Consider the following 9,358-nt stretch of genomic DNA (forward strand, 5'->3'; position numbering starts at 1 on the left):
TGCCGGCCACATGACCACGGAGACGTCCTTGGACAAGCGCTGGCTCTTCGGCTTTGAAACGGAGATGAGCACCGGCCCCTAGAGTTGGAAACGACTAGCACACATGTGCGGGGGAACCTTTACCTTTTACTTAGCATAATTATTTGAAATGATATACAATTCATATTTATCTTAGTAATATCCAAGGATTTTCCTTTTTTTCAATCTTAAACCAGTTTTCTCCATCAATTCTATTTGGTTTTCTATTTTCATATTTTTATTAATATCATCATTTTCTGGTTATTAATCTTAAAACCTGCTAGCATACCAGTGTCCTTTAATTTTCCTATGAATGTTTCTACTCCCTCTAATGGATACTCCAAACCTACCACAAGGATCAGGGGTAGGCAACCTTGGCTCTTTTATGACTTGTGGACAGTGGTGGGATTCAAATATGTGAACAAGCAGTTCTCTTTGTGGATGCCGCTTCTGGAAGTCCGTTCTGGTCCTGAGCAACAAAAAAATAGCTACCGGTTCTGCTGAACTAGTGCAAACTGGCTGAATCCCACCACTGCTTGTGGACTTCAACTCCCAGAATTCCTGTGTCAGCATGGCTGGTTCAGGAATTCTGAGTATTGAAGTTCACAAGTCATAAAAGAGCCAAGGTTGAAGAACTAAAAAGAATAAGAGTGGAGGCAGAGAGCATCCTTGTCTTATCGCTTTTTGAATCCCACAAGATTTTGCTAATTCTCCGTTAAGAATTATTTGTGCTGTCTGTGAAGCATCAATTGATTTAACAAAATTATCTCCAAAGTTATTGGACTGGTAGGAGAAGGAAGATTTTTCCTCTTTGTGTAACACAGTCTAACTCTTTCCTTAATTTCACAATAAAATCCAAAGAAACATAGATTAGAATTTATAAGGGAAAGGTCTACCCGTAGCAACCACTCTTCTCTTCACAGACATAGTACAATAGGACTGTACCTTAATGGCAGTAAATTTTGTGTGAATGTGTATGTGTTATCAATCAAGTGGAGATGAAAACTTTGGAATTTCATCTTTTAAAATTTTGCTGGGAATTTCAAATTTTCTATTTTCCTCCTAAACATTTAACAATTAATTTTAGGGCAATCATATTATTAATATTATTAATGAGAACAGCATTAGAACATGTTGATTTTCTATCCACATTGAGATTTTAGCATCAACTTCTGATTCTTGGTTTATATTCTTGTATATATCTGCAGAATACAAAGCATTAAAACATTTTTGAAATATCACTTTTTCCCTTAAAGGACAGAAATGAGTTTTGTAAAATGGAATATATCTTTTGCATTCTTAACTTGAAATACGTTTTGTACATAAGAGCATTTTTCAGAGTTCAAAGTAAGCTGTCTGCTTGGTTGGGATTGCAATCATGTTTTAGGAATTATTAGAAATTTACAAATGAGTAACAACCAGACCTATATTTGGATGTGAAAAGTTTACATTATAATTTTATATTTGGTTAAAATATTTTTAACCAAATATAAATTAAAGGCAACTTCTTTCCTGATTCAACTCTGCCAACTATGTGTATAATGTGTAGCCTCATTAACCTCAGAGGCAATATAAACTATATGATGAATGTTTATTATTAATTGAGTGTTTCTTGTCAGTTGCTTGCATGAATGTTTATTTACTTCTAAATGGAAGTATTATCAGGGGAAGTTTTGATTGCCTCATGTCTAATGTGTTTCTGTGCAGTTATCTATTTTCAACTAAGCAGAACAAAATGCTGACAAAATTGAGCTTTTCCTGATGCCATGAGAATAAACGCTATTAAATACATATATGGTATATACTTTCAAGCATGCATGCCAAACAATTACCATGTATGACTTGAGAGAAGGATAAAAAGTAACTGAGCTTTGAAACTGGTTCCTTAATGGTGTTTTCTGGGAGCCTGCGATCTTGGAAGTGGAAGAATCCATAGAAAACAGTATTTTTTTTACTGAAAATAGTTTAATTTTGCACCTTTATGGATGGGGACAAGTGTAGACTCTCATAAATTATTTGAATACTGTGTCTGAAGCAAAACAGGCTGAAGGGACAGTTAAATTATTTTCCCTCTAAGAAAATGAAAATATTTAAGGATGAAATTTAAAAGTAATTTGGGAGCCACCTAGAGTTTGATGTAAAATGTGTGTATGTGTGTGTGTGTGTATGTTTATTTGTCTATATACATGTTTTAAATGAACAAATCTATTTTTTCTATTGGACAAAAATATATATGAATACAGCTGGTCATTCACAGGTTGCCAAAGCCTCATGCTGTCTTTTTCTATCAGAATAGATATTAATTTGGGACTTGTATACTGCTATGCTGCCCATTCTCCAGCTGTTCAGATCTAGTTTTGTAATAGCTTGCTGTTGTTTCCGACAACAACAACAACCTCCCCCAGCAATTGAACACATTTTTGAAAACTAACCACTCCTCCCTCCATTTGGCAAAATTGCCTTGTGTGGATGTCATGTCCGCTGCTCTTTGCTTTGTTGCCCTTCTTTTCCCAAAGAAGCTTAGTATGAAAAAGGATAAATTCTGATCCCACAATGATGATAAATGCAGGAAATTTGTTTCTGTAACTGATAACCATAAGCTGATCTGAGAGCTGTCAGAAATGTTTTATTGAACATATAATGACAGTAATTTCTTCATTGTTCCACAGACATAATGAACTGTTTTTCAAAAGCTTGCTGTTTTAACTGACTGGCTCTGCTGAATTTCAGATCTTTGCAATTTCAGTTCTGTTGTCATGGTTGATCCATCTTAAACCCAGGGGAAAGATAACAGTCAGAACCTACTATGACTAAAGGAAAAAATTAACTTGTAATTTTACAGCTGACCTGGCGTTTGATATAACATATTAATGTTTGTAGATATTTTATGTAAATTTTGTTTACTACAATTTATTGAAAAATGATTTTTCTGTGAAAATATACCATTAGAAATAACTCATTATTTATAATTCAAAGTATCTGAGTTCATATGTAGATCAAGACAAAACAAAACATTAAACAAAGTATCATACCCAATGATCATCTTGCTAATCTAGGGATCTGTCATATCTAATGACAATGGTAGATCTCCATTGTCATTAGATATATGGAAACTATAAAAATCCAAAATAATTAGTACATGTAAAGTTATACATTGTTCAAACTTTCACTTGTCACATGATCTCGCAGCATCCATGTATTTAATAAATTTAATAATTTATTTATTAAATGTAAAATTCCCCAAATCAGAACAGATTTAGAACAAATTGGTAGGTGGGAGAAGCCAAAAAAGTAAAGATTAATTTGAAAATGGGCTGGAGCCAGGCAGGGCCTATAGAGAAAAGAAATTCTAGGAAAAACATTCTCTTTGGGAGATGCAATCATGCAATGGCTTCATATGTCTTAACTCTAAGCCCCCTCTCAAATTTTCTTGGTCATGTGACCAGAGTATATGCGTCTGACCCTGTAATTCCCAATGTATGTATACATAAAAAACATGTAATATACACAACAAATAGAAATATTTATCTTTACAATTTTATAGGCACCTGACTTACAGTTAATTTTTTAAAAAGGATACAAAACACAAAAAAGAATCGTGTATAACAGATATGTCAAACACAAGGCCCGTGGGCTGGATCTGGCCCATGAAGTGGTTTCATGTGGTCTGCGAAGCCATCCTGGAAACAGTGAAGGAACGGCCCCTGCTGCCTTGGCCCCAGCCCAGGCCGGCCAGGAGCCAATGTACAATTTTGTGGTGACCATCTATGCTGAAACGCATTCAGTCTTAGCTCCACAAGGCCATCTGGAAACAGCGAGGGACCGGCCCCTGCTGCACTGGGGAGATGTCACCTTTTGTGAGGAATGAAGAAATGCACCATGGCTTGGAAGTGGCCAGCAAATGGCACTCATCTAGTTCACCTATCTGGCTTGATGGGCTCCGGGGGAAGGGTTTCAGCAGGCAGCAGGGTGCTCTCCTCACAGCGCCGAGAGGCTGATCCAGACAGCGTGAATCCCAAAAGAAATGCGACACCGCCCAGCCCCCAGCCTGCCCAGTTTCAGCAGATAGGGGGGCGCTCTCCTCATAGCGCCAAGAGGCTGAGCCGGGTGACATGAATCCAAAAAGAAGCATGACGCTGTCCAGCTCCCAGCCTGCCTGGTTTCGGCAGGCAGTGGGGTGCTCTCCTCACAGCACCAAGAGCTGAGCCGGATAGCGTGAATCTGATCACAAGTGCAATGCTGCCTAGCCCCCAGCCTGCCCAGTTTCAGCAGGCAGCAAGGTGCAAAGCTGGCGAACTTCACACTGCATGGCTCAGCCTCTCGGTGCTGTGAAGAGAGTGCCTTGCTGCCTGCTGAAACTGGGCAGGCTGGGCGTCGTCGTGCTTCTTTTTGGATTTGCACCACCCGGCTCAGCCTTTTGGCACACTGAGAAGAGCGCCTTGCTGCCTGCCGAAATCAGGCAGGCTGGGGGCTGGGCAGCATGGTGCTTCTTTTCAGATTCGTGCCACCTGGCTCAGACTCTTGGAGCTGTGAGGAGAGCACCTTGCTGTCTGCTGAAACTGAGCAGGCTGGGGGCTGGGCAACATTGCGCAGGTAACATCGACTCTCATGCTGCTCATGGCATCCCCTCCCCCAGAGCCCACCAAGCCGGATATGTGAAGTAGGCAAGGGCCATGTCCTGGCCATTTTCAGGCGATGGTGCATTTCTTCATTCCTCACGAAGGGTGACACCTCCCCAGCTGCGTTTCTTGCCTGTTTTTCTCCCTCCCTCATCTCAAATATTTTCCCAGCACTCTGTTCTTAGGAAGGAAGGGAGAGAGTGAGGGAGGGAGGAAGGAAGGAAGGAGAGGGAGGAAGGGTCTGATGGAAGTCCTGCCTTAGTCCTGCCCTGCTGCCTTTTCACCATCCCCTTGCCCCCTCCTCCTGGCCTATCCTGGGGGTCTCCCATCCTATTGCTAAGGAAGCTTCAGATACAAAGCCTGGTCTCCCATGCAGAGGAAATGGGCCTCTCTCTGACTGCCCTCGTACTCATCATGAGCAACCTGTCTAAGGAGAGCAAGCACAGCACCAGCAGCCTTGAGGAGGAGGTAAGTGCATCTGGGTGCCCCCTTGAGGAACTGGGGCTGGGCTTGGTGCTGCGGGTGCTTGAGGGCCGAGCTGGGTGTTTGAACTCTGCTGCCCAGGCCTCCAGGCAGCCCGTGCCACCATCCAGCCCCCACTCGCATGGCCTGAGAGGAACAGTGAGGCTTCTCCAGTGGATCATGCCTTGGCACCTGCCCTGGTCCCACCCCCTTCTGCCAGAGACCCTCAGATCTGTTCCACTCCTGCCCAGGCCCCCACAGGCACCCTTGACGCAAATGATGTAGAGCTGGCCATGCCGACACAGTAAGCCACACCCACTCCACCCATGCCCACCCAGTAGGCTGCACCAACTCTGCCCACACCCACCTGGCCCCCTGAGGGCAACCGCAATGCTGATGCGGCCCTCAATGAAATTGAGTTTGACACCCCTGATGTATAATGTTCAGAGCAACATAAAACCAAGAAAAGCCCATCAAACAGGAGTTTGGTCTTTGCTAAGATGACAGTGGAGAGCGCCCACACAATTTGATTGCATTGGCAGGCAAAAACAACAAGAGATAGGGAATCCTTCAAATAGCAAGGTCTTATGCCATGTAAAGGTTTAAAATGGTATACAGCACATTGATTTTTCCCTGGAATTCAATTGATAACTAGTGCAGTTTGCAGAACAGTGAGGCACAAGAGCATAATGAGGCAAGCCCAATGCTACCTGTGCCACCAGATTCTGTACCAGCTGCAGGTTCTGAACAATCTTTATGGACAGTCCCATGTAGAGTGAATTGCAATAATTCAATGTGAAGTTAGCAGTACATGAGTGATTATCTGAAGTAGCTCCCAGTACAAACTGGCATATCAGGTGTGCTTGTGCAAATGTCCTCTTGGCCAGAACTGCCACCTGCTCTTTGAGCAGGAGTTATGAGTCCACAATAACTCCCAACTTGCACACCAGAGTTAATGGGTAAGTGCAGCTCCTTCCAAGACCAAGGATGGAAGATCTCCAGAACCAGGGGTGGGGGAATGAATCCAGGTCTTCTCAAGATTGAATCTGAGCCAGTTTCTCCCCATCCAGATTCACAGAGCCTATGGTCCTGGGACAGGTCTTTGTCAGCATAATTTAGTTGTCACAGCACTGAGATGTGCAATTGGATATAATTAGCATACTGATGATACTTGATGACCTGACTTGTGTTATGACTGGTAAACATGTTGAAAAAAACAAAAACCCCAGAAGTTATGTTTGATATGCCTTCCCTTTCTTGTCATTCTTTCCTACCCAGTGGAATCTTGAAAATAAGTGCATGGATCTCAGAGTCCTAGTGGACAATCACTTAAATATAAGCCAGCAGTGTGCTGCAGCTGCGAAAAAAGCCAACACAGTTCTAGGCTGCATTAATAGAGGGATAGAGCCAAGATCATGTGGAGTGTTAATACCACTTCATAATGCCTTAGTAAGACCACACTTGGAATACTGCATCCAGTTTTGGTTGCCACAATGTAAAAAAAATGTTGAGACTCTAGAAAGTGCAGAGAAGAGCAACAAAGATGATCAGGAGACTGGAGGCTAAAATACATAAAGAATGGTTGCTGGAATTGGGTATGTCTAGTTTAATGAAAAGAAGGACTAGGGGTGACATGATAGCAGTGTTCCGATATCCCAGGGGTTGCCACAAAGAATAGTGAGCAAGCTATTGTCCAAAGCATCTGAGAGCAGGACAAGAACCAGTGGATGGAAAGTAATCAAGGAGAAAAGCAACCTAGAACTAAGAAGAATTTTCCTGACAATTAGAACAATTAATTAGCGGAACAACTTGCCTCCAGAAGTTGTGAATGCTCCAACGCTGGAAGTTTTTAAGAAGAGATTGGACAATCATTTGTCTGAAATGATACAGGGTTTCCTCCCTGAGCAGGGGGTTGTACTAGAAGACCTCCAAAATCCCTTCCAACTCTTCTCTTCTCTTCTCTTCTCTTCTCTTCTCTTCTCTTCTCTTCTCTTCTCTTCTCTTCTCTTCTCTTCTCTTCCCTTCCCTTCCCTTCCCTTCCCTTCCCTTCCCTTCCCTTCCCTTCCCTTCCCTTCCCTTCCCTTCCATTCCATTCCATTCCATTCCATTCCATTCCATTCCATTCCATTCTATTCTATTCTATTCTATTCTATTCTATTCTATTCTATTCTATTCTATTCTATTCTATTCTATTCTATTCTATTCTATTCTCTCAGGAGTCTATTGATTCTCTACAAAGTAAAGATAATGGGACCAAATTTGGAGTAGGGAGAGAAGTTACAAGAGAAATATTATTTTTTGGTCGCTTGCCCTAAAGCAGCATTATGCAAGTCTTCTTGGGCTTCTTGGTGCATATCTGCCGACAAATACATTTGTCATTCTAAGGGAGAACACACATCACAAACCCCACCCCCGAGAGAGAGGGAAAGGGAGAGGGAGGGGGGGAAGAGAGAGAGCACATTTAATTTTATACATTATATATTTCCTGAAGCCACTGCAATGGCTTCAGGAGGAAGAAATAGAAAAATTCCAGAAGTCAGAAGTTCTTATGTTTAGCTTGTTTATTATATCTTCTTAAAAATATAACTAAAATCATCATCTGTGTTTTTCATCTGAGTTTTTGAAAGATTAAGTATACTAGATGTGTTACTTTATAAATGAAAATAAGCTAATCATTTTTAAGTTGTTGAATATGCTATTTAACTTCCCCAGTAATACATCAGTAGTAAAGTGTGTTGTGGAATGCCAATATTTTGTTTATTTTTTGTTATGTTACAATTTTTTAACCTTTAACTTCATATTCTTTTGCCACTGGCATCTGAGAAGTGTGATATTCCAAAATGGAGAAATGAAATATAGCATGCAATTAAAATGAAAAAGCCAGCCCCTTGAATCTGAATTAGAAATGCTTGATTCAAATAAATATTGATATTCAAATTAAATGGCTGAGCTGTTTTTAAACTGCATGATTATGAATTCAGTGAGGAAAAATGGCAATTTTTATATTGATGGAGGAAGAAACTCCCTGGTTTTTCACAAAAAATATAAAATAAAAATTGATAGATAGCCAATTCTTATCTTTACTATATGTAAATGACAAGAAACCTGTTTAAAGTTATAATTTCATCCTAAATAGACAATCTGTGCTGCTTGTTTATAAAATGAAATTTTACATATTATTCAGCCTGATGTAAGAAGGATTACTATAAAAGCAGGCACATCTCTAAGAAACTATGCATCTTTGTTATAATTATGTGAATTAGTTTTCAGCTCATAATCTTGTTACGTTAACTTATCCTCCTTTACATACTTCGTACAGACAACATTTCTTTAAAAATATAATAACTAATATTTGGGTTTATTATTTGTATTCATTTTTAAGTTGTAGACAGGTGCTATTTAATTTCCCCAATAATACATCAGCAGTAAAGTGTTATTGGCCAAGGTATATTGAGTGAAGACTTTGCATCTTACAAAATACAGAATTCTTTTTCAATTTGGGATTGAACTAGCACTACCATATTCAAAAATACAGAGAACCATTAGATTAAATTAGCCAGGCTCAGAATTAAGGAGGTGAGTATAATTCCTTGAGTGAAAACCATGTTCAAGTAGTCAGATATAAAACTTCACTTAAAAAAAATCCTTTCACCTGGAAGATTTTTCTGATGTAGGTCGACATCTCAAATGTTCCATTCTTGATTGTTCATTGAGAACATGGTGGCCTTACAGCTCCATTTATAATGGGATTCCCAACCCTTTTCAACCAGAGACTTGTCTGGATTATGGTACTGAAACTGTTTCATTGCCCTACTGGATAATTTGTCCCAGTTATAAGGCAGTGCCACTCTATAAGTAGTTCTCAATTTACAATCACAATTAACTTTTACAAAATAAATGAAAATAAAAGATAGTAAAATCAAAGTCACCTGGAATCAAAGGCTAGAAATCCTCAGTTGTCACTTCACAGGGGTGATATAGAGATGCTGTAAAAGAATCCTTCCAATTAAAGGAAATAAAAAATCATTAAATAAAAAGATATTAAAGAAGTAATGTGTTCTTAGGACACTTGTGTAAGATACAGTTCTCATGCTGTTTCCACTCTCCAAATCCTCACATATCAGCCTAAAGCTGACTTTTTACTGTCTTCACTTCTGTCAGATTTAAAATACTGAAGCCAGACAACAAACAAAACAAGGTAATAGATTCTCCTTCTACCATCTAATCATTAATGACCACTAGGACTTTTTAAGAATAGA

This window comes from Vipera ursinii (assembly GCF_947247035.1).
Source record: "Vipera ursinii genome assembly, chromosome: 6".
Classification (NCBI taxonomy): Eukaryota; Metazoa; Chordata; class Lepidosauria; order Squamata; family Viperidae; genus Vipera; species Vipera ursinii.